This window comes from Gorilla gorilla, chromosome 6, assembly GCF_029281585.2.
Source record: "Gorilla gorilla gorilla isolate KB3781 chromosome 6, NHGRI_mGorGor1-v2.1_pri, whole genome shotgun sequence".
NCBI lineage: Eukaryota > Metazoa > Chordata > Mammalia > Primates > Hominidae > Gorilla > Gorilla gorilla.
The window spans coordinates 156,575,448-156,601,798 of record NC_073230.2 but is presented as its reverse complement, the minus strand read 5'-3'; the positions used below and the strand labels follow the sequence as shown (position 1 = coordinate 156,601,798).

General features: G+C 37.2%; 1 protein-coding gene across 1 annotated transcript in view; it reads right to left on the bottom strand.

Annotated features, from left to right (window-relative positions):
* Positions 1 to 26,351, bottom strand: part of CNTNAP2 (contactin associated protein 2) — a 2,292,243-nt gene that overhangs the window by 778,557 nt on the left and 1,487,335 nt on the right. The gene's annotated exons all lie outside the window — the stretch shown is intronic.

Below are 26,351 nucleotides of genomic sequence, written 5' to 3'. Positions count from 1 at the left end.
TCTCTTTCAAGCCTCTGAGTCTTCCTACATGGTGTTTGCTCTAATCAGAATATGTATCCTCATCTTGTCAACAAATGTTCTTTTCACCCTGACCTTTTAGGCAAAATTAGACACTGCATTCTCTGCTATTGAAATGTTCTATACATGTGGAATAAAGCAAGTGACTAATTATCTTGGTGATTTTGACCCTGAAAATTTCAGTGCGAGAAAAGAAGCAGATATAAAATAGATAAGGTTAAATAAAAGCTCCATATACTTTTTAAATTTTAGTTAGAAGCATCACTAAGAACCTAAGATAATGTTATCTAATTTTAAATGTGGCATATGTCTTGCCTCTGTGCACTGAAAAAGCTCCTACACAAGGACTGACCTCTTGCACCAGACTGTTATCACTAAATACCATTTCCTCCAAGATAAAACTAGGATCCCTGGAGAAATGATGGCTTCTACGGCTGGAAATGTGCAAGATGAAAGATGAGCCAGGAACATATCCCAGTAGAAAAAAAGAAGCAATTAGAGACTGAGGGCAGTTCAAAAACACCCAGGGCCAAAGATGGGCCAATCTGAACATCAACAAGAATATTCTGCAATGGATTGAGGCATATCAAATATATTTAAATCCTTAATTTTATTAAAATTATTAAAAATGTTTAATTTTGGAAGATGCTAGGTAACCAACTCATTATTTTGAATATTGATGAATAAAGAGAAGAATCAAGCCTTTGGCCTTTCTTTGTTATGGGAACCTTAATGAAACCAAATATTGTCTTTATGGAAATATTTCAGCTCATAAAAGAAGACTAAATGGTGGGATTAGAGTATCATGATTTCCTAACTTCTGACAAATTTAGTAGGATCTAAGCAATGATTATCAATGGCTGCTAATATAACCACAAGTGAAACCACACATGATGCACCTTTGGATGAAAATACACAATCAATGTTACACGTAATGTAGTATTGATAAAAATCAAGCATGAATTTGACCAAGTCTATAGACCTAAATTCTGGATTTCCAGAATTTATAAGGGAGAGAGGAACATATTAAATAGCACACAGGGAAATACTCCATGAAATCCCTGCCCGTGGGAAACTCTATAGACCAATATAGTTTTATCAACTGATAAATTGCAAAGGAAGTGGGTAGAGAGGAAAGAAGTGGTGAGAGAGAGAGAGCGCAAGAGAGAGCGTGCTGTAGATTAAAAGAGACTTATTGAACTTCCTCCTCATTTGGTCTTATTTTGGTACATGGCAACTCCATTCTTTCAGGTGCTCAAGACAAAACCCAGGAGTCACCATTAATGCCTCTCTTTCTTCTGCATTCATCATCAAGCCTGCCCATGAATCCTCTCTGCTCTACCTTCAGTGTATTTCCAAAATTTGAACACGCCTCCTGCCAACCCACCACCACTACTAGGGTTAAAGCCATCCTGATTCCTAACCAGTCTGCTGCTTTCCACCCTTGCCTCCTCACATCTACACTCAACACGGGAGTCAGGGTGAGGTTTTTCAAATATAAGTGAGATTCTGATACTCTGCTCAAAGCCTTCAATGGCAGCGGGTCTTGTTCCAGTAGAAGTCAAGTCCTTAAAACAGCTGAAGTCCCTCCGTGACCTGGCTCCTCCCGCCTCTATGCCCTCACATGCCAATCCTCCCTCCTTGCTCCTTTGGCACCAGCCATATGGACCTTTCATTCCTCAAACACATCAGCAGGGTCCCTCCTTAGTGCCTCTGCACCTGCTGCTTCCTTTGTCTTTCCTCGGCACCCTCAGGACCCACTCCTTCTTCTCTTCCAGTGCCAGCCTTTCCTTTCCTATTCTACAGCTGCTCTCTGCCTCCTCCTCCTGCTTTAATTTTCTCCCTAGCGTTCATCTCCCCTTTACTTGCACACATTTTATTTTTTTAAAGTCTGTCCCCCCACATTAAAAGTTAAGAAAGCAGAGATTGCACAATAATTGGCACATAGTAGGGCTTCAAAAATATTAGTTGAGTAGAAAGAGGAATTAACAAAAGTTAATGTTCTCACTCATGAGTGGGAGTTGAAAAATGAGAACACATGGACACAGAAAGGAGAATATCACACACCAGGGCCTGTTGGGGGTGCGGGGTAAAGGGGAGGGAGAGCATTAGGACAAATACCTAATGCATGTGAGGCTTAGAACCTAGATGATAGGTTGATAGGTGGGGCGAACCACCATGGCACATGTATATCTATGTAACAAACCTGCACGTTCTGCACATGTATCCAAGAACTTAAAGGAAAATAAAAAAATAAAAACAAAAAAGTAAAAGTTCAATAGATCCAAGCTACTCAATCCAGGAACAGTTTAAAGTCATTTTGGTCCCAGTTCTGGCTTGGCCAGGACTATCCTGTGAGACTCTAGACAAGTGACTTCATCTTCTAGGCTCTAAATCCCTTTCATCTATAACAACATCCCTCTCTGCTAGAGCACTTTCCAGTTTGCTCTTCTTGAATCAATTAGAAAAGTTCAGTTACAGTGTCCCCCATGGTAATATATTTTCTGTAGAATAAATATATTCCAGTTTTACCTTTAGCCTCTTTGTAACTGCCTTCCTTTAGTTCCTCTGATAAGCAAAGAAGCCACATCATATTTTAGTAATTCTGTCACTTTCTGACATGATTCTGATGATAAACTGTTTGTCATTTGTGTCCAGACCTGCAGATTTACCTTCACCTAATTAAAGATACATTAATTAAATTAGGTTGGTTTTTATCTTTTCTGTTACAGTCAGCCTCCGGCATAAAACTTTCTAGTGTCTGACACTGCTTCCATTTTTTATTTTTTTTCTCACAAATCTCTATCAAGAGCCTTGTCCTGCAGTAGTACTCCAAATCTTTCTTTGACTCATGATGGAATAGCCTTCTAACCTGATGTCTTCTTTAAAGGGTCATAAACGTCTTTTCAATATAATGGTCATAAAGGCAAGCATTAATTTAAGCAAATAAAACCAAATGGTCACCCATTTACAGTCTCTATCTTACACAACTTCATTAACTTTAAAAATATTACCTATTTGCTGAGATTGAAGAGTCTCTACTGATTTGTTCCTAGTGACTTCTCAGCCCTAAACTCTACTTCTGCCCCTCTCACCACAAACATTTCTCTGTCAAACCCCTATGCATTATCTGTTATATGTTTGTTTTGTAACACAACCATCCATTCAACAAATATTATTGAGTGCTTACGATATGACAGATACAGATCTAGGGAATGTATCTAAGGAAACCACAGTGCAATAAGCATTTATACATTTTTGGAGCTTGGGCAGGGTGTGGTGGCTCATGCCTGTAATCCCAGCACTTTGGGAAGCCGAGATAGGAGGATCACTTGAGCCCACGAATTCAAGATCAGCCTGGGCAACACAGCAAGACCCTGTCTCAAAGTTATTTTTAAAAATTCGATAAAATAAAAAAAAAGTTTTGGAGCTTATATTCTTCCATTCTAGTGGCGGAAAAACAGGTCATAAGCAAAATAATTAAAATTAAACATATATATATATATATATAGTTTGCCAGTGATAATGGCTGGGAGAAAAGCTACATCAAGGAAGGGAAATATAGACCCTGTGAATGGGGATTGCCTTTTCAAATACAGCAAAAGCTGCAAAAGGCTTCACTTAGAAAATGACATTTGAATGTGTAAGGTAGTTATCCAGCAAGCCATGTGAATGCCTGGGGAAAATATTCCAGACAGAAGAAATACAAATGCAAATGTTCTAATTCTGGAATTTTCCCGGCATCATTCAGGTATACAAAGAGTCCACTGAGTGACAGAAGGAAGAATAGGAAGAAGTGGGAGTTAGAGATGGATGGGCATGTGACGAGCATGACCAGCAGTCTGCTGTGTCATAGTAAGACATCTGGCTTGTAGTCAAAGGAAAACAAGCAACTGTTGTTGGCATTGGAGGATTCTGAGCAGAAAAGTAGCATGCTGTAACTTATTTATTGATATACTATTCTTCAATAAAATTATATTTTGGAAAGATTTGAAAAGAAATACACATGCACATACGTATCTATTTTATAAAGTAATTAAAATTTTTTACAGCGTCTTGTCATTTTTTTTCTGAGAAAGCACAATGTTTAAATTTTTATTTCACATTGAGGGGTACAGGTGGTTTTTGGTTACATAAAGTTCTTTAGTGGTGATTTCTGAGATTTTGGTGCACCCATCACCTGAGCAGTGTACACTGTACCTAATATGTAGTCTTTTATCCCTCACCCCATCCCTTCCCCACCAAGTCCCCAAAGTCCATTATATCATTCTTATGCTTTTATGTCTTCATAGATTAGCTCCCACTTACAAGCGAGAACATACAATATTTGGTTTTCCATTGCTGAGTTATTTTACTTAGAATAATAGTCTCCAACTCCATCCAGGTTGCTGCCAATGCCATTATTTCATTCTTTTTATGACGAGTAGTATTCCACGGTGTATATATATCACATTCTCTTTATCCACTCATTGGTTGATGGACTTTTAGGCTGGTTCCATATTGTTGCAATTGCAAATACTGTTGCTGTAAAAATGTGTGTGCAAGTATCTTTTTCATATAATGACTTCTTTTCCTCTGGGTAGATACCCAGTAGTGGGATTGCTGGATCAAATGGTAGCTCTACCTTTAGTTCTTTAGGGAATCTCCATACTGTTTTCCATAGTGCTTGTACTAGTTTACATTCCCACCAGCAGTGTAAAAGTGTTCCCTTTTCACCACATCCATGCCACCTGTTATTTTTTGATTTTTTAATTATGGCCATTCTTGCAGGAGTAAGGTAGTGTATTAGTCCATGCTCATGTTGCTATGAATAAATACCCAAGACTGGGTAATTTATGAAGGAAAGAAGTTTAATTGACTCACATTTCCACATTGCTGGGGAGGCCTCAGGAAACTTAACAATCATGGCAGAAGGCACCTCTTCACAGGGTGGTGGGAGAGAGAATGAGAGTTGAGCAAAGGAGGAAAAGCTCCCTATAAAACCATCAGATCTTGTGAGAACTAACTTATTATCACAAGAACAAGATGTGGGGAAACTGCCTCCATGATTCAATTAACTCCTTCTGGTCCTCCCATAGGATTATGGGACCTATAATTCAGGATGAGATTTGGGTGGGGACATAGCCAAGGCATACCATTCTGCTCCTGGCCCCTCCCAAATCTCATGACCTCACAATTCAAAACACAATCATGCCTTTCCAATGGTCTTCAAAGTCTTAGCTTATTCCAGCGTTAACCCAAAGGTTCAAGTCCAAAGTCTTGTGTGGGGGCTCCAACCCCACATATCTCGTCTGCACTGCCTTAGCAGAGGATCTCTATGATAGCTCGACCCCTGTAGCAAAGCAAACTTCTGTTTAGACATCCAGGCATTTCCATACATCCTCTGAAATCTAGGTGGAGGTTCTCTAACCTCAGTTTTTGACTTCTGTGTACCCACAGGTCCAACATCATGTGTAAGTCACCATGGATTGGGGCTTGCATCCTCTGAAGCAATGGCTTGAGCTGTACCTTGACCCCTTTTAGCCAAGGCTGGCGCTGAAGCAGTTGGGATGCTGGGCACCATGTCCCAAGGGCCTAACACACAAAAGATTTTTCCCTCGTAGGCCTCTGGGCCTGTGATGGGATGGGCTGCTTATGCAAATTTCTGCAGCCTGTTTGAATTTCTCCCCAGAAAACGGAGTTTTCTTTTCTACCTCATTGTCAGGCTGCAAATTTTCCAAACTTTTATGCTCTGCTTCCTCTTGAATGAGGCAGGGACAAATTGCCACCAGTCTCTTTGCATAGCAAGAGTCACTTTTACTCCAGTTCCCAATAAGTTCCTCATCTTCATATGAGACCACCTCAGACTAGACTTCATTGTCCATATCACTATCAGCATTTTGGTCAAAACCATTCAACAAGTCCAGCTTCCCTGGGCTTCAGCTGGAGACTGGGACTGCCTGCAAGGCATTTTCTGCTGCTACTTCTAATTTTATATTTCATGTGACTCCCTAAATCCATTTCAACTCCAGCAGAGGTTAAATCCTTCTTCCATAATCTCATGATCTGGATTTTCAGGTCCCCCGTTAGAAATGTATGTTTGGAGGCAGGTTTTCCTTCTCTCACACTTTGTGAAAGCTCAGTTTTTCACCTGTTTCATGAAATTAGTAGTAGTGTGCTGCTTCTTTCAAAGGATCTGGGAATCCTTCAGGTTTTCCTGGTATGTTCCTTTGTTGGTTCTTGGAGCAAGAGATCACAGTGTGAGTCTCCACACACAGTTCAGTTCATCCAGGTGAGAACTGCACATTAGCCCTGTCTCCTATCTGCCATCTTGTCCACCAAGTCCAGTGCCATGACATTTTAAAACAATTTCTTTGGTAATTGACATTTTAAAACAATTTTTTGGTAATTGTGAGCATATGCAAACAATAATATATAAACTCTATTTTGATGAAATAAAACAGTTACTGTTGATGCATTTTACAAATTATTTTGTAACACTTGTATATTACACATTGCAATAACTCCTTTGGAACCATAAAATATTTTTAAATTTTAAGTTTTTGTGGGTACATCATAGGTATATATATTTATGGGGTACATGAGATACTTTGATACAGGCATGCAATGTGTAATGATCACATCACAGAGAAGGAGGTATCCATCCACTCAAGCATTTATGCTTTGTGTTACAAACAATCCAATTAGACTCTTTTTAGTTATTTTAAAATGTACAATTAAGTTATTATTGACTATGGTAACCCTGATGTGCTACCTAATAGTAGGTCTTACTATTCTATTTTTTGTACCTATTAACCATCCCCACTTCCCCCTGCAACCCCTCACTACCCTTCCCAGCCTCTGGTAACCATCCTTCCACTCTATGTCCATGAGTTCAATTGTTTTGATTTTTGGATCCCCCAAATAAGTGAGAACATGTGATGTTTGTCTTTCTGTGCCTGGCTTATTTCACTTAACATAATGATCTCTAGTTCCATCCATGTTGTTGCAAATGACTGTATCTCATTCTTTTTATGGCTGAATAGTACTCCATTGTGTATATGTACCACATTTTCTTTATCCACTCATCTGTTGATGGACGCTTAGGTTGCTTCAAAATCTTGGCTATTGTGAACAGTACTGCAATAAACATGGGAGTAAAGATATTTCTTCCATATACTGATTTCCTTTCTTTTGTGTATATACCCATCAGTAGGATTGCTGGATCATATGATAGTTCTATTTTCAGCTTCTTAAGGAAGTTCTGAATGCTTCTTAGTGGTTGTACTAATTTACATTTCTACCAACAGTGTACGAGGATTTCCTGTTCCCCATATCCTCACCAGCATTTGTTACTGCCTGTCTTTTGGATATAAGCCATTTTAACTGCGGTGAGATGATATTTCATTGTTGTTTTGATTTGCATTTTCTGATGATCAGTGATGTCTAGCACTTTTTCACATGTCTGTTTGCCATTTGTATGTCTTCTTTTGAGAAATGTCTATTTAAATCTTTGGCCAATTATTGAATCATATTATTAAAATTTTCCTATAGAGTTATTTTGAGCTCCTTATATAATATTCTGGTGATTAATGCCATCTCAGATGGGTAGTTTGCAAATATTTTCTCCCATTATGTGGGGTGTCTCTTCAGTTTGTTGATTGTTTGCTGTGCAGAAGTTTTTTTTAACTTGACCTGATCACATTTATCCATTTTTGCTTTGGTTGCCTATGCTTGTGTGGTATTACTCGAGAAATTTTTGCCCAGACCAATGTCCTGGAGAGTTTCCCCAGTGTTTTCTTGTAGTAGATTCATATTTTGAGGTCTTTAAGTCTTTATTTTGATTGATTTTTGTATATGTTGAGAGACAGAAGTCTAGTTTTATTCTTCCGCATATGAACATTCAGTTTTCCCAGAACCATTTATTGAAGAGACTGTTTTCCTAAGAGTATGTTCTTGGCACCTTTGTCAAAATGAATTCACTGTAGCTGTGTGGATTTGTTTCTGGGTTATAAATTTTGTTCCACTGATCTACATGTCTGTTTTTATGCTGTACCATGCTGTTTTGGTTACTCTAGCTCTGTAGTATAATTTGAAGTTAGGTAATGTGATTCCTCCAGTTTTGTTCTTTTTGTTCAGGATAGATCTGGTTATTCTGGGCCTTTTGTGGTTCCAAATAAATTTTAATTTTAAATTAAAAAATTTTTTTTTTATTTCTGTGAAGAATGTCATTGGCATTTTCATAGGAATTACACTGAATCTGTAGATCACTTTGGGAAGGATGGGCATTTTAACAATATTGATTATTTCAATTCATGAATATGAAATACCTTTTCATCCTATTGGTGTTCTCCTCAATTTCTTTCATGAGTGTTTTATATTTTTCATTATAGAGATCTTTCACTTTATGGTTAATTCCCAGGTATTTAATTTTATCTGTGGCTATTGTAAATGGGATTACATTTTGATTTTTTTGTTTCAGATTGCTCATTGTTAGCATATAGAAATGCTACTGGTTTTAGTATGTTGATTTTGTATACTACAACTTTGCAGAATTTATCAGTTCTAATAGTTTTCTTGTGGAGTCTTTAGGTTTTTCCAAATAAAAGATCATATCATCTGCAAACAAGGATAATATGACTTCTTCCACTCCAATTTGGATGCCCTCTATTTTGTTCTTTTGTCTGATTGCTCTAGCTTAGGACTTTCAGTATTACGTTGAATAACAGTGGTGAAAGTAGGCATCCTTGCCATGTTCCAGATCTTAGAGGAAAGGCTTTCAGATTTCCCCCTTCAGTTCCTGTGCTTTTCTTATTGGCAGAGTTTTTATTATAGCTTCGATCTTGTTACTGGATATTCATCTCTTCAGGTTTTGGATTTCTTCCTGGTTAAATCTTGCTAGGTTGTATGTGTCTAAGAATTTGTCTATTTTTCCTAGATTTACCAATTTATTGGCATATAGTTGCTCATTGTAGCCACTAATAATCCTTTTAATTTCTGTGGTATCAGTTGTAATGTCTCCTTTTACATCTCCGATTTTATTTATTTGGATCTTTTTTCCCTAGTCTGGCTAAAGGCTTGTCAACTGTGTTTAAATTTTCAATAAACCAAATTTTTGTTTCATTGGTCTTTTGTATTGTTTTCTTCAATTTTATTTATTTATGCTCTGATCTTTATTATTTCTTTCTTCCACTAATTTTAAGTTTGGTTTGCTCTTGCTTTTCTAGTTCTTTAAGCTGCATCATTAGGTTATTTGAAGTTTTTCTTCTTTTTTGATGTAGACAGTTATAGCTATAAACTTTCCTCTTAGTACTGCTTTTATCGTATCCCATAGATTTTTTGGTATGTTGTGTTTCCATCATCATTTGTTTCAAGCCATTTTTCAATTTCCTTCTTAATTTAGTCATTGGCCCACTGGTCATTCAGGAGCATATTAATTTTCCAGTATTTGTAGAGTTTCAAAAATTCATCTTGTTATCAATTTCTAGTTTTATTCCATTGTGGTCAAAGAATATGCTTAATATTATTTTCATTTTTTGAATGTTTTAAGTCTTGTTTTGTGACCTAACATATGGTCTATCCTTGAGAATCATCCATATACTGAGGGAAAGAATGTGTGATCTGTAGCCATTGGATGAAATGTTCTATAAATATGCGTTAAATTCATTCCGTCTAAAGAGCAGATTAAGTCTGATGTTTCTTTGTTTATTACCTGTCCAGAAGATCTGTCCAGTGCTGAAGGTGAGGTGTTGAATTCTCTAGTTATTATTGTATTGGGGCCCATCTCTCTCTTTAGCTCTAATAATATTTGCTTTATATATCTCGGTACTCCACTGTTAAATACATATGTATTTAAAACTGTTATATCCTCTTGCTGAAATGACACCTTTATCATTATATAGTGACCTTCTTTGTCTCTTATTATAGTTTTTGTCATGAAATCTAATTTGTCTGTTATAAGTGTAGCTACTCTTTTTTTTTTTTTTTTGGTTTCTATTGGCATGGAATATATCTTTTTCCATCCCTTTATTTTTCAGTCTATGTGTCTCTTTATAGGTGAAGTGTGTTCCTTGTAGGCAACAGATCAAATGGTTTTTCTTTTTCATCTATTCAGCTACTGTATGTCTTCTGTTTGCAGAGTTTAGTTCATTTACATTCAATGTTATTATTGATAAGTAAGAAGTTACTCTTGCCATGTTGTTATTTGTTTTCTGGTTTTTTTTTGTCTTCTCTTCCTTCCTGTCCTCCTTTAGTGAAGATGATTTTCTCTGGTGGTATAATTTAGTTTCTTGCTTTTTATTTTGTGTGTATCCATTGTTTGATTTTGGTTTGTGGTTACCATGGGGCTTCCAAATACTATCTTATAACACATTTTTTTAAGCTGATAACAACTAACACTGTTTGTATAAACATCAAATAAGCACAAGTAATAATAAAAACTCTATGCCTTACCTCTATCCTTCTGCTTTTTAACTTTTTGTTGTTTCTATTTATATCTTATTGTACTATGTCTTCAAAAATTGTTGTACTTTTTATTTTTATTGGTTCATCACTTAGTCTTTTTACTTAGGATGAGTAGTTTACACCTCAGTTACTGTGTTATAATATTCCATGTTTTTCTGTGTACTTAATATTACCAGTGAGTTTGTACTTTCAGGTGATTTCTTATTGCTCATTAACATCCTTTATCTTTTGGACTGAAGTACTCCCTTTAGCATTTCTCATAGGACAGGTCTGGTGTTGATAAAATCTCTCAGCTTCTGTTTGTCTAGAAAAGTCTTTATTTCTCCTTTATATTTGAAGGATATCGTCACCAGATATACTATTTTAGGGTAAAAGTTTTTTTCTTTCAGCACCGTAAATATGTCATGCCACTCTCTCCTGGTCTGTAAGGTTTCAACTGAAAAGTCTGCTACCAGACATATTGAAGCTCCATTGCCTGCTATGTGCTTCTTTTCTCTTGTTGCTTTTAGAATCCTTTCTTTATCCTTGACCTTTTGGAGTTATTAAATGCCTTGAGCTAGTTTTCTTTGGGTTAAATCTGCTTAGTGTTTTATAACCTTCTTGTACTTGGATATTGATATCTTTCCCTAGGGTTTTGTTATTATACCTTTGAATTAACTGTCTACCCCATCTCTTTTTCTACCTCCTCTTTATGGCCAATAACTCTTAGATTTCCCTTTGGGGGCTATTTTCTATATCCTGTAGATGTGCTTCATTTTTAAAAATTATTATTTCCTCTTTTGTTTTCACTGACTGTGCATTTTCAAATAACCTGTCTTCAAGCTTACTAATTCTTCTGTTTGATCTCTTATGCTATTAAAAGACTCTGATGCATTCTTCAGTATGCCAATTACCTTTTTCAAATCCAGAATTTCTGCTTGATTCTTTTTAATTCAATTAATTTAAAAAATATATAATTATATGATATATTAGTTATTTTTAATTAATATATAATTATTTTAATTTCTTTGTTAAATTTATCTGATAGAATTCTGAATACCTTCTCCACTTTATCTTAAATTTGAGTTTCCTTAAAACAGCTATTTTGAATTCTCTGTCTGAAAAGTCACATATCTCTGTTTCACTAGGATTGGTTCCTGGTACCTTATTCAGCTCATATGGTGAAGTCATGTTTTCCTGGATGGTGTTGATACTAGCAGATGTTCTTGGATGTCTGGGCATTAAAAAGCTAGATATTTATTGTAGTCTTCACCTTCTCACCTTGTTTATCCCCATCCTTCTTGGCAAAGCTTTCCAGATATTCAGAAGGACTTGGGTATTGTGATCTAAGCTGTAACAGCTTTAGGGGGCACCCCAAGCCCAGTAATGCTGTGTTTCTTGCAGACTCATAGACATACTACCTTGATGGCCTTGGACAAGATCTGAAAGAATCCTATGGATTACTGGATGAAAACTCTTGTTCTCTTTCTTCTTCCTCCCACACAAATAGAGTGTCTCTCTCTGTTCTGAGCCACTGAAAGCTAGGGGTGGAGTGACACAACTACTCCTTGGCCACCACCACTAGGATCGTGCTGGGTCAGATCTAAAGCCGGCACAGGACTGGGTGTTGCCCAAGGCCTGCTGTAACCACTCCCTGGCTGCTGTCTATGTTCGCTCAAGGCTCTGGGGTTCTACAATCAGCAGGTAGCATAGCCAGCCAGGCCTATGTCCTTCCCTTCAGGGTGGCGAGTCACCCTAGGTCCCAGGTAGGTCCAGAATTGCCATCCTCCAGCAATCAGGGACCAGAGTCAAAAACCTCAGAACTCCACCTGTTCTGCTGTACTGTGGCTGAGCTGTCACTCAAGCCACAAGATGCAGCCCTTCCCACTCTTCTCTCTCCTTCCAAAGGAAAAGGAGTGTCACCCTGTGGTCATCACCACAACGGGCCACAGGGAATATTGCTAGCCTACCTCCAATATTCCCTTAAGGCCCACGGCTCTCAAGTCAGTTTGTGATGAATACTGCCTGGTCCGGGACTCACCCTTCAGGGCAGTGGAAGAGCCATTAAATCTTAAGTGACAAATGGATATGAACAATTTTTCATGTGTCCACCATCTAGAACAAAACAGGTATTTACACTCTATAGATTTTCCTTTGCTAGTATCATAAGTAGAAAAATTAAGAATCTTATTCCCATATTTAGTGTGTTTATATGTGTTATCATTTATGCATACAATGCAAATAGAAACTACTGCATATAGCAAATTTTAAATTTCTAAGTTTCATTTCACAAATAAGCCACTGATTAACTAATGCTTTTTAAATACTGTCTTTGGATTACTATGTTATGAAAATGTCTTGTGGAACTACTGAGAATTTAGTATCTGTCTCATCATGTAATCACCTATTTTTAAATTGTCACAATTTATTTTGTTGTAAATACTGCTGATTTAATGGTATATTTGAAACACTGGGCATATATGGAACATACTCTGGAGACCTGTTCCTGTCTCTGGCAATAACGGGCCCTCAAGATTAACCAGTGTAGTTATGTTGACATGAGCATATTAGAAAAGTCCCTCTGCTGCCTCCACTACTGACCCCATATTCTCAACATATCTGTAATCCTCAACTAATTCACTTCTCAAGAACTCAATTCCTTGCATTGCTGGAGCTCTGGCCAGGGACTGATAAAGCTGGAAAACGACCAGTGTAAAAAAAGCAAAAAACGATTCCTTCCAGAATGTAACAAGTTTCTTAATTGTATAAGTGTGTGTGTGTGTGTGTGTGTGTGTATAATAGCTGTTATTATATATATAATAGCTGTTATTATATATATAATAGCTGTTATTATATATATATATTTTATAGCTGTTTCCTGATTCTTTTCTATGTTATTCATATACAGTCTGAAGTTCACATTATGCACATTTTAATAAAAGTATAATATGAGCTGAGTCTAATGAAAAATTTTTATATGTGTCCTATACACCTGTATTTGCAGCTAAGTATTATTTTTGCTTTTCAAACCATGTCATCGTACCAGTTAATGTGCAATTTGTTAATCAGAGAGATTTTTTCCACCTTTTTTCATATTTTCTCTGAAATGATCCTTGTTTTACAAAAGGAATATTATGAACTTTCTAAATTAAAATTTATATATAAATCTTGCTAGACTGGGTGTGGCCAACATACAATGTGTAGTCTGAATTCCTTAGCTGCCTTATGGTCTACTATAGTTACTTTTCACAGGTGGCATTAGATCTTTCTAGTGCAGGTCTCACAGCAACACAGTAGGTAGTAACCTATGACATATTCTTAACATCTTTTATATTGCGTATAAGCCTTGGCTTGCTTAATAAAACTAATAAATTCCATTTTCTATATCTTTAAATTTCTTCTGCATCTTAGCAACTGTATCTTAATAATTTTGTCTGTTTTCTTTGGGCATAGAAGTCTTAATGCTATTATCCTGATTCAATCAATCAACACTTGAACACTAACTATAAGAAAGATGTGAGCTAGGATTTCCAATTAAATGCTATAGCATTAATAAGAACTGTTTTTTCAAAACTCAAAGCTTTGCAGTCTTATACAAGCATGTATCCAGAGGGAGCAACCCTACCACTTGAAGGAAGCTATATTCTTATGTGAAAATTTTTGACTATCAAATAATATCAAAATAATGTGATCTTGGAGAGCACCCATCTTGACTTTCTCCTATTAGAGAATAAGAAATCAAGTCTTAGGAGAAAAAAGTGGGTTACACCAAACAATACTAAGAGATAGTGGCAAAATAATAGAAATGTGTTCTCCTAATTCTGGGTTGCGTGCTGTTTTTACCTTACTACCCTGCATCTCTTTGACTCAGTGGGGTTATGCTTGGTGGGACGTCAAAATTTTTATTGTCTTTCTCATAGCACGGCACTCATTTTGGGCGGGGAGGGGCAATATGCAGAAACTATTTTAGACTTTTTAAAATATTATTTTAAAATGGCAACAATGTATAACCTATTACATAAAAAATGTCATAAGTTGGTAATATAGTTTAATCATTCATGCATCCACAAGCCATTTATTAAGTTCCTGATCTGGTCCAGTAGTGCCAGGCTCTGGGGACACAAAGATGAAAAAGACTTGCTTTCCTGTTCTCTATGAGCTTATGGTCCAGTGACAGTTAGAGGACATTAAGCTTAAGACTACAAAATAGAAACAAGTGCTAAAACAGAGATATATTGTGTATCCAAATAAAAGGTCCATATAACCCAGCTTGAGAAAGCTGTGGAGCAAGCTGGTGACAGAGCATTTGTCGTGAGCCATGACAGATGAATGGGGATGTGTCGCATGAAGAAGGAGAAGGTGAAAAGAGCAATTTTATCCTTCTTATTGCTCAGAACACACACCCTGGAGACAAGAGGGATTCTGTAAATGGAAATAAAGGATCTGGATGAGTCAGAAATGGAAAGGTCTGGAATAGTGGGCTATAGGATTACAGCATAGGTTGAAAGGTCTAGCACACGATCATAGGCGTGGGTGTAGAAAACTTGTGGAGATAAAAGATTAATTCATATTTTAAAAATCCTTTCTTCAAACTCAAGAACATCTTCAATATGCATTTATTGAAAAGATATATCTAGTTGCTCATAATATGCTTACCATTTATCTGAGTTCTAGAGGTACGGCAATGAGCAAGATATAAAATCCATCATCTCAGTCAACTTACAGTCTAGTTTCAAATGTGGGAAGCAGAAAACAAACAAACAAATATCTAAAATGTTTATTTTACTTACTTATATCTTCTATGAACAAAAAGCTTGGTAAGGGGAAGGAGAATGATTGAGGAGTGAGAGAGACCATTTCAGGCAGATTGGTAAGGGAGGTCCTAATATTTGAGCAAATTTCAGAATGATATGAAGATCAATGAGAAGAGTAATCTAAAATGAGCTGATGGCAAATGTAAAGGCCACGAAGCAGGAATAATCTGGCAGATTATTTTGCCAGAATACAATAAAGAGAGAAAAGAGTAGGAAATGATATAAGACAAAAAGGCACGGAACAGATATTGTAGTTTCTTGTAAGGCATATTAAAGTCTTCAGATTTTATCTTACATGTTATGGAAAGCCACAGCAGAGATTTAAGCAGTAGTGTAACTTGAATGATTTATGCTTTATAGGTGTAATTGTGGCTCATGTGTGGTCAATAATTAGTAGGAGGGCAAGAGTGGAAGCACAGAAATGACTTGTAAACTACTACTTTAGCTAATGGGAGATGGTCACTTAGACTTTGGATGGTGGCAGTGGAGGTGACAGAGAAGTGGAAATACATAAAAAAATAATTTTTTTAAATGTTTAAAAATAGACTTTAAATATATCATGTAAAGATACAGCCAGAAAGATCTGGTCATGTTTTGGATGAGACCTATCAGGGGGAAAAAAAATGAAACAAGGATTATTGTGAGAATTTTGGACTGAATATTTATCCAGGCAAATGATGGTACCATTTACTGAGGTGGGAGAAATTGTGGGAAATAGAAGGAGCCAATAAAGAGACCAAGACTAGGTAGACCAGGAGGTGGGAGGAAAAGCAGAGAAAGCCACATGATCAATTTCAACAGAAAGAGAGTCATCAACGGACTTAAGTGGTATTTCATGTTAAGTAAAATGGGGACTAAATTAATTATTGAATTTATCATCTTTCCAAGAGGGTTTCCATGGTCCGATGTGAAAGAAAGACTGATTAGATCAGTCTCGAAGGGAGAGTAGGAAGAAAAAAAAAAGATTTTTCTTTCAAGCCATCTTCTTTCATCAAAAGTGATGGGGTTTTCTATTTTTAAAAGGGCAATCATTACAATGTATTTGTATGCTGATACGAATGATCCAATCAAGATGGATTTGCCAATAATACTTGTCAATTATGGCTTCACAAGAGAACTGTGCCTATGGTTTGTTGAATTTACATTGTACTGCCTCAGTTATATTATATATTCTGATTATCGTAATATATAAATTATATCTTATTGAACTCCTTTTTTTAACAGTTTTTTTTGAGACAGGTTCTCACTATGTTGCCTAGGCTGGTTTTGAACTCCTCCTGCCTCAGCCACCCAAAGTGCTGGGATTACAGGCATGAGCCACAATGCCTGGCCAATTTTTTTGTGGAGACGTAGTCTCTTTTTTTTTTTTTTTTTTTTGAGACAGGGTCTCGCTCCTCTCTGTCACCCAAGCTGGAGTGCAGTGGCATGATTATAGCTCACTGCAGCATCAACCTCCCAGGCTCAAGTGATCCTTCCACTTCAGCCTCCCAAGTAGCTAAGACTGCAGGTGTGCACTACTAAATCAGGCTTTTTTCTTTTCTTTTCTTTTCTTTTTGATAAAGATGGGTGTCTCCCTATGTTGCCTAGGCTGCTCTTGAACTCCTAGGTTCAAGCAATCCTTATGCCTTGGCCTCCCAAGTTACTGAGATTACAGGTATAAGCCATCACATGTGGCTTGAATTCTTAATTTTAGAAACTTGAGTTATTCAAGTTTGGTTTATACTTGGAGTGTTTAGACTAAGATAGTTTAATGTTAAAAATTAATGCAACACAGTACATTAAGAAAAGGCACCAGAAATAATAAAGAATAATTTCAATAAAATGAGCTATATAGGAATAAATTGTAATTCCCCTATATATGTGTAAAAAAATAAATCAGGAGTAAAAGAACTTCAATATAATAGAAGGTTCAAAGAATTAGTCACAAAATATTAGAATCCTTTTTTTTCATCAGAAAGAGAAATGCTTATAATCACTGTTTCTAATCAACATTATGTTGGGGTCTTAGTCATTAGAAAAAGAAAGTAAAACATAATAATAATAATCATTATCATTATCCTAAGAATTGTAGAGAAGATGGAGAGCTGATAAATTTTCAAACCTGTTAGAAAAGTGTACAGCTTAAAAAAGATTATTCAATATAAGAACAATATACAAAAATCAATTATATTTCCAATAACAACTGAGAAAATACAATATTTTAAAAATAGAATTTATGATGTAATAAAACAAAATCTCACAAAATATATGCAAGAACTTATTGGGAGAAATTTAAAACTTTAATGAATAATATTAAAGAAGAATCACATAAAGGAATATTCCATATTCAAAGACTGGAAGAATCAATAACATAGTATATAAATTAATTCCATTTTCAATCATAATCCCAATAATTTGTGTGTGTATATAAATGTAATTGAGCAACTGGTTGAAAAAATTTGTATTTAAAAGCCAAGGTCTAAGAATAGCCAAGACATTGTTGAAGAAGAACAATGCAGAGACAATTGGCCTATCAAGAATCATGATTAAAGTAGGTTTGGTACAGGCACAGCCAATTAAAATAATGCAGCAAATTTTTAAAAACTTAAAGCAAAGTCTGTGTATATATGTAAACTTGACATAAATGCAACCTGTTGTTAGATATTTATGAGAAATTTAAAATTGTTTATTCATAATGAAAAAATAAAATTAGATCCCTGTCTTTAACCCTACACAAAAATTGTTCCAGATGGATTTAAGGCCTAATGAAACACAGACCTTCAAAGTCCATAGAGGAAAGCACAAAATAACATTTCTATTATTTCTTTTTTTATTGGAAATGGAGTCTCACTCTGTCGCCCAGGCTGGAGTGTAGTAGCGAGATTTTGGCTCATTGCAACCTCTGCCTCCTGGGTTCAAGCGATTCTCCTGTCTCTGCCTCCCAAGTAGCTGGGATTATGGGTGCCCACCACCATGCTGGCTAATTTTTTGTATTTTTAGTAGAGACGGGGTTTCATCATGTTGGCCAGGCTGGTCTCGAACTCCTGACCTCAGATTCCCAAAGTGCCCACCTTGGCCTCCCAAAGTGCTGGGATTATAGACATGAGCCACTGCATCTGGCTTTTTCTATTATTTCTTAAAGAAAGTGTAAGATAAGCACTCTAATGGGAGAAATGGGTACATATGGTTTTGTTAAAATTCAGCTCTCTTCTTCATCGACATGCCATAAAGAATGTGAAATTTTAGGCCACTGAGTAGAAGAGATAATTGTAAGATATATGTCTAACAAATATTAGTATCCAGCTACATAAAGAACTTCTACAAGTAGTTAACAGAAACGGAAATAATGCAAAAGAAAAATAGGCAAGAAACATAGACCAGTAATTTACAAATGGGTAAACCACATGGTTAATCAACTCAGGGAGATGCACATCTTCACAGTAACCAGGGAAATACAAAGAAGAACTACAATGAGGTTTTATTTTATGTTTGTCAGGTTGGCAAATACTTAAAAATCTGGCTGTATCCAGAGTTTTTGAGGATATGAACACCTATACCCTGATTCTTGGAGCTATTTTGGAAAATAATTTGGAATAAAAAGTAAATATGAAGATGAGAATATCCCATAATAATAATTATTTCTAGTTATATATCCTAAAGGAATTCTTGAACATTAAATATATTGTAAATATTGTTTGCAATAGTAAATAAAAACAACATAAAAGGCCAGCCAACAAGAGTGGAAAATAAGTTGAGCTATGGTTATACAATTGTTATAAAATATTTGAAAATAAAACAATTAGAAGTAAATTTATGAAACATGAGTGAATTTCAAAATCAGAACATTGAGTAGAAAATGCAAGTAAGAGGAGCATTTAATGCATGATGTCACTTTTGTAAAGTTTAAGAACACAGATATCAATAAAATATTCTAAGAGTTGAGAAAGGAGAGTAGAATTAGAAAATGACATAAGCTTGACTGGGTGTGGCGGATCACGCCTGTAATTCCTGCACTTTGGGAGGCCAAGGCGGGCAGATTGCCTGAGCTCAGGAATTCGAGACCAGCCTGGCCAACATAGTGAAACTCAGTCTCTACTAAAAATACAAAAATTAGCCAGGCATGGTGGTGCATGCCTGTAATCCCAGCTACTTAAGAGGCTGAGGCAGGAGAATCGCTTGAACCTGGGAGGCAGAGGTTGCGGTGAGCCGAGATCAGGCCACTGCACTCTAGCCTGGGAAACAGAAAGACTGTCTCAGAAAAAAAAAAAAGAAAGAAAATTACACAAGCTTTAATTTTATATTTGAAATTATATTTCTTAATTTGGCTATTGGAAACAAACATGAAATATTCCATATGAAAGCAAGATGTATCTTATTTCAGGTAAACTTTATATAAACATTCAGATTTATAAAAGAAACTAACAAATACTGGTCATTTTATAAGAGCTATGTGTACCTTCCTGAATAACTTACAAAATAATTTCTTAGTTACAATGTCCAGTTATTTAAAGTATTAACTAACTTCTACAAAATTGTTTAGAAAACATTCAGGCAAAAAGACTCAACATAATGTTAGATTATGACGCAGTGTTTTTTAGTCATTTGTAAGAGGATCCATTTGAAACTTTCATCTGTCTTCCCGGTGGATAAGTTGAAGACCATATATTTATAGATAGTTTTGTTTAGAAGATAAATAATTATGATCTCCCTGACAGAACTTATTAAAAATTGGCTGTCATTGTCTTTTTTCACCCCAAATATGCAATATATGAGAAACACTTCATGCATTTTTGTAAGCCTAGACTCTGATAGGAAAGGCATCTCACCACAGCACGCTGTGGTAGTTTGAGGCATTCCATAATGCCAGCTATGTATGCAGTTCAGGTAGCATCAGCAGCTTTAATCATGTGTAGAGAAGTAAGGTATGTAAAGCAGATGGAACTCTGTAGGGAACACTGAGGAAATGAGCTCAAAGTGCAGATGATGCTCTGCAGGTGGTGGAAAATGTTGATTATTTTTAAGCTCACAATTACAGCCCAAAGATGGATGACAAATGAAGCACTGTGAACAAGTATAAATAACGACAGACCATTCTCACCCACTTGAAGAACAATTTGGAGCTCATATGTGTCTTTTTTTCTAGGAAAGCATTAGCCATTTTCTAGGAAGAAGGATATCCGTTAATGTTTTTGTTCCATTGTAGAGATGTTAAAATCCTTTTACAATACAGCTGGAGTTATTGACTGCATTTCCATCGATACTTAGACAAGCTAATCTTCCCTTTCCTTTTTCACTCACACTGGGTAGGGATGTAGTTTATGTGCATTTGCTAGTCAAGAATTCATCTGTGTGGCAATAAGGAGTCTTCTATCCTGTGTAGCAAGGAGATATTACTCTTTGATTCTTGTTGCTTGTAACAGTAATCAGATTTTGATCTTGAATTCAAACTTGGAGACTAAGTAAATGTCATCTTGGATCCATGACTGACCATTCCTGAGGAACTTTAAAGAGAACGCTCCCTGTTATTTAAGGATACTTCATAACGTATTGCTTGCTCTTCATTAAAAAAAAAATCACTCCTAATATCTACTACACCACACTGACCTAACTGTTGTTCAAATATGCTAAATGGGCCAGGCGTGGTGGCTCATGCTTGTAATCCCAGCACTCTGGGAGGCTGAGGTGGGCAGATCACTTGAGCTCAGGAGTTTGAGACCAGCCTGGGCAACATGGCAAAACTCCGTCTCCACCAAAAATACCAAAAATTAGCTGGGCATGATAACGTGCATCTGTGATTCTAGCTACTTGGGAGGCTGATGTGGGAGAATCGCTTGAGCCCAGGAAGTGGAGGCTGCAGTGAACCAAGATCACGCCACCGCACTCCAGCCCGGGCAACAGAGCTAGACTCTATCTCAAAACAAACCAACAAACAAACAAACATGCCAGATGCTCCTGTTTTAGGACGTTTGCCTGGGCTATTTCCTCTGACTAGAAGATGCTTCCCCTAAAAGTCCCCCGGGCTAGCTCTCTCATCTCTGTTTGGCCTCTATTCACAGGGCACGTCCTCACTGAGGCCCACCCAACTGTCCTGTTTAAACATATAACCCACTCTGCCTTTTACCTTTGAGGGAATTAAGAAAATACCACCCCAAAATGTGCCACTTTGGCATGCTGGTTGCTTCAAACTGAGGGCACCTGGAGAACAGCAAATGCAGTGAGGAGCTTTTTCTGAGCTCCCATTACCTGCCTTAGGAAGGATCCTCCAAAAGGAACTCAATTGTCAAGAAATCTTTGCCCCAGTAATCTCACCAACCAGAGAAGAAAACTTGGATCACAAGAGACAAAAAGAAACAAACAAACAAAGAAAAAAAATCACTTGAAAACTACAAAACCCTTAAACTTTACTCAGAATATTTAAGTGGAAAAAGTTGACGGGTCTGTACAATTTTACAATATTGCCTAGGATTTCATACAGAAAATCAATTATTTATATTATAACATGCTTTAGTTGTAAATCCGTCCTTATATTACAATTGCATAGCTTCAATTTCAACATATATAATGTAAATTTAAAGTTTTTATAAAGGCAACTATAGTAAATTTAAATAATGACTAATTTAGCTTTACAATTTGCTCTGAGGGGAAAAACACACTGATTGTCCTCACCCTTCACAGCAGTACCAACACCATGACAACAAAAAACAAGAGGGGAGCCTGGAGGTGAACCCTGCACTCAGACTATCCCCTATGCTCTGGGCCATTTGTCTTTCCCCGAATTTATTTACTCTCCCCTAAATTTTGACTATATCCACTCTACCTTCTTCCCTGGGAAGAAGGTATACAAGCTTCAAAATCTCACTGGCCTTTTGGGTGTTCAGGTTTCTCTCCCGTGATGTCCTCCTGTAGGTAACAAATTTGTGTGTCTTTTCTCCTGTTCATCTGCCTCCCTTCAGATTATTTCATACACTCACTCATCAAACCCTCAGAGGATAAAGGAAAAGTCCTCCCACCCCTACATCACCTCTATTTTTTCCTACAGCACACATCACCTTCTGACATAGTCAACTATTTCCTCCTTTGTGATGTTTATTTTGTATTGTCCGTCTCCCCCACAACCTTATTTATTTAATTTAATTAATTAATTAATTAATTAATTTATTTATTGAGACAGAGTCTGGCTCTGTCGCCCAGGCTGGAGTGCAGTGGTGTGATCTTGGCTCGCTGCAAGTTCCTCCTCCCGGGTTCACACCATTCTCCCGCCTCAGCCTCCTGAGTAGCTGGGACTACAGGCACCCGCCACCATGCCTGGCTAATTTTTTGTATTTTTAGTGGAGACGGGGTTTCACCGTGTTAGCCAGGATGGTGTCAATCTCCTGACCTCGTGATCCGCCCACCTCGGCCTCCCAAAGTGCTGGGATTACAGGCGTGAGCCACTGCGCCCGGCCCACCACCTTCTTAAAGGGCAATAAACTCCAGGATGTCAGAGAAGTTTGTTTGTTTGTTTGTTTTAACTTTTGCAGATTTTATATATTGATGAATCTCTGCTACCCAGAACAGTGCCCATTAGTCTACAGAAGTTCAATAAATATTGGGCCTGTCAGGCCTCTGAGCACAAGCTAAACCATCATATCACCTGTGACCTGCACGTATACATCCAGATGGCCTGAAGTAACTGAAGAATCACAAAAGAAGTGAAAATGGCCGGTTCCTGCCTTAACTGATGCCATTACCTTGTGAAATTCCTTCTTCTGGCTCAGAAGCTCCCCGACTGAGCACCTTTTGACCGCCGCCCCTGCCTGCCAGAGAACAACCCCCTTTGACTGTAATTTTCCACTACCTACCCAAATCCTATAAAACGGCCCCACCCCTATCTCCCTTTGCTGACTCTCTTTTCGGACTCAGCCCGCCTGCACCCGGGTGAAATAAACAGCCTTGCTGCTCACACAAAGCCTGTTTGGTGGTCTCTTCACACAGACATGCGTGACAGTGCTGATAATATTCCTTAACCCTTTCTTCATTTTGTTTTCCAACAGATATCTCTCATTATCATCATTGATGATTCCTATAAAAAACCCATTTGAAATGTAGTTCATGGCCAGGTGTGGTGGCTGATGCCTATTATCCCAGCCCTTTGGGAGGCTGAGGCAGGAGGATTGCTTGAACCCAGGAGCTTGAGACCAGCCTGGGCAACACGGTGAGACTGTCTTTCCAAAACGTAAAATAAAATAAACAATAAAATGTAGTTCATGGGGTTATAGATCCTACCAGATAGCTCTGTAACAGTAAGTTTTAAAAAAACACTTAGAAAGTTTTTACAGGTAAAACAATAAAAGTAATATTTGAAATTATAGACCCCTGTGGAATTTGACCTTTACTTACAATATTTATAAGATACTAAACTGCAAAGACTTTTCACAGAGCAACATAAAAGTATGTGTAAGGTGCAAGGTACTTCTTAAAACCATTGTGTTTTTTTCTTTTCTGAGATGAACAGTAAGATAATAATTATTCTATGGTAAGTGTACACACTGTCTCCTTATAGGGCAAGCAGAGTCGTGAGCATGGGAGCTTCCATTTATTGAACAATGTGCTTTATTCCAAGCACTGTTCTAGGCCTTAAGCACATGAAGATGAATAACAAATTTTATGCCACCAAAGCTAGTGGGAAGAAGATACACAAAATAAGTAATTATGGTCCAACCTAAAAACGTAAACGTTCATTTTCAGGCATCTGCCAGGGTCATCTAAGTAATGAGAGGCAGCATATAAATAATAAACACATTTATAACCTACAACAAATTATTTACGCAATATTTTTAAAAATTCTTTAGTGCTTAACTTTGTAAATTTTTTTTTATTGTTGGGGAATTTTATTTTCAGTTAGCAGTTAGTTTAAACTTAAGTTGTACCAGGCTAACCTGAGAGATTATGCTCTCTCTGACACTGTTACCTGAAAAGCTTTGATGCAGCAGAAAATATAAATTTGAAAAGGACAGGAGGATTCCCTATTAACAGGCTAAAGTCACCTAAGATGGCGCTGCCTTTCATGTTGACCCTAGTTCACATCACCGTCTGTCTCTTCAAACATGGGAAGATTAAACACATCCAAGCAATTTACATCCTTGGGGGCACTGCGGGCTGTGTTATATGTGACTTTCCCTTGACGGGGTTGTGACCCTTTCTCATTGCTTCCAACCCAGGAAAAAGACTTAATTAAAGACTCTTTGATGAGACAAATGATATTATTTACATTAGAAAGAAGAGAGAGAGAGAGAGAGAAAGGAAGAGAGACAGAGAGAAAGAGAAAGAGAAAGGAAGGAATTGTTGGGGCTCACAAAACAATACCCCACAGTGTGGTGCCTTGGGATGCTGAGTGCCTTGAACTAAAGGCGAACCAAAGTCTCTCTGATCTTCTGTCCCCTGTTTCTTGACCCCTTCTCCCAGAAGGGCAGGGAGGGGCTTTCTCTGAACTTCCCTTGGAAGAAAATTCCCAAATAATCAGTCCCTGGAAGTATTTAATTTTCCTCATTGACTCAGTCTCTAGTCACTGCAGCAGCCCCCATTGTGAGGAGCCTTAGCAACACAGTCCGACAGATCACTTTCCTTAGTGAGGATAATTAGCTAGAAATAGCTTTTTGGAGAAAGAAAACCTTGAAGATAGCAGAGTTAACATATTCAAAGGGACTAAAATTGGTGTTCTCAACTTTAATTTTAACAAATTACAAATGCATTTGGTGATTTCACTCATTAAAAAAAAATTCTCTGTGAGGCTTATCAAAATATTCAAGCGCCTCTAAATCCAGCAAATTCTGTCCCCACGCAGGACACTGCCACTCTGCTTTTGCTTAGTCCCTCACGTCTCAGCTTCAAAGCACTTGTCAGAGAATACCAATCACTTCCCAACACCCCAATCACTTCCCAACACCGCAATGCAAGGCCAAGCGCAGATCAGCCGTCCATTTCCATATGCTTCCCTAACAACCTATGTTTATGTCTGTGTTTGCATTTATCACAGTGTCTCTGTAACATATTTGTCGTAGCCACTACTCTGTTAAGGTCCCGATGGGTGCCATTTTCATTGTTTAATCCTTATTCCCTTACAGATTATCTGGTATTGGTACTCTAGTGCTCAATAAATACTTGCTGAGTTAATGAAATAAAATTAAGAATAAAAGACGTAAAGGTGCCCTGCTCAGCCATCTGGTCACCTGAAACCCAAATAGACATAGATAGTTTAATGCTTAAATAGGATAAATCATCATTTTTGCCAAATGCTAAGCTAGCAAATCTCTGATTTCGGAATTAAAAAGATCCAGCGGATCCTCCAAGGGGAAACGTTCAAGAAAATAAATCCGTTCCTTAGCACTTCACAGGAAGGCAATAAAGTGACTATTAAAATTATCTTGTTTGTCATTTGGTTTTTCAGTATGCTGGCAACACTAAGGTGATTCATTTATGGTAAGTGATGATTATTTCTGTAGCCTAAAGCATTACCACCCTTACTTAGGTAAGTGAGAAAGTAAAGCTTCTGAGTTTCTATTATTATTATTGTGAAATAAAGTACTTTTTGAATTGTGCTAGAAAAAGTCATCTAAGACTTGGAAATGGGCATAGGGATGTACTGTACGAACAGCTTAGTGAACGGTGAACAGCTTGTTTTTTTGGTTTGCTGGCCTGGGGGTTACCTGAACTTTTGTTAGACTTGCTACTCACTATTATGGGAACAACAATCACAGGAGGCTCATGTTATTTACATTAGAAAGAAGAGACACACAAACACACACACACACACACACACACAGAGAAAGAGAGAGAGAGAAGGGAAGAGGGACAGAGAGAAAGAGAAATAAAGGAGGTGCTGGGGTCCACAAAACAATACCCCAAAATATGATGCTTTGATATCCTGAGTGCCTTGAACTGAAGGAGAACCAAGTTCTCTCTGCTCTTCTGTTCTGTTTCTTGCCCCTCTTTCTCCCCCAAAAGCGCAGGGAGAACCTTTTTCTGAATTTTCCCTTTCTAATGAAGGGCAGGTCCTCTGAAAGAAACACAATTGTCATGAATTGTCTCTCTGGCAATCTCATCAACTAGGGAAGATGGATTTATATCACAAGAAGGGCG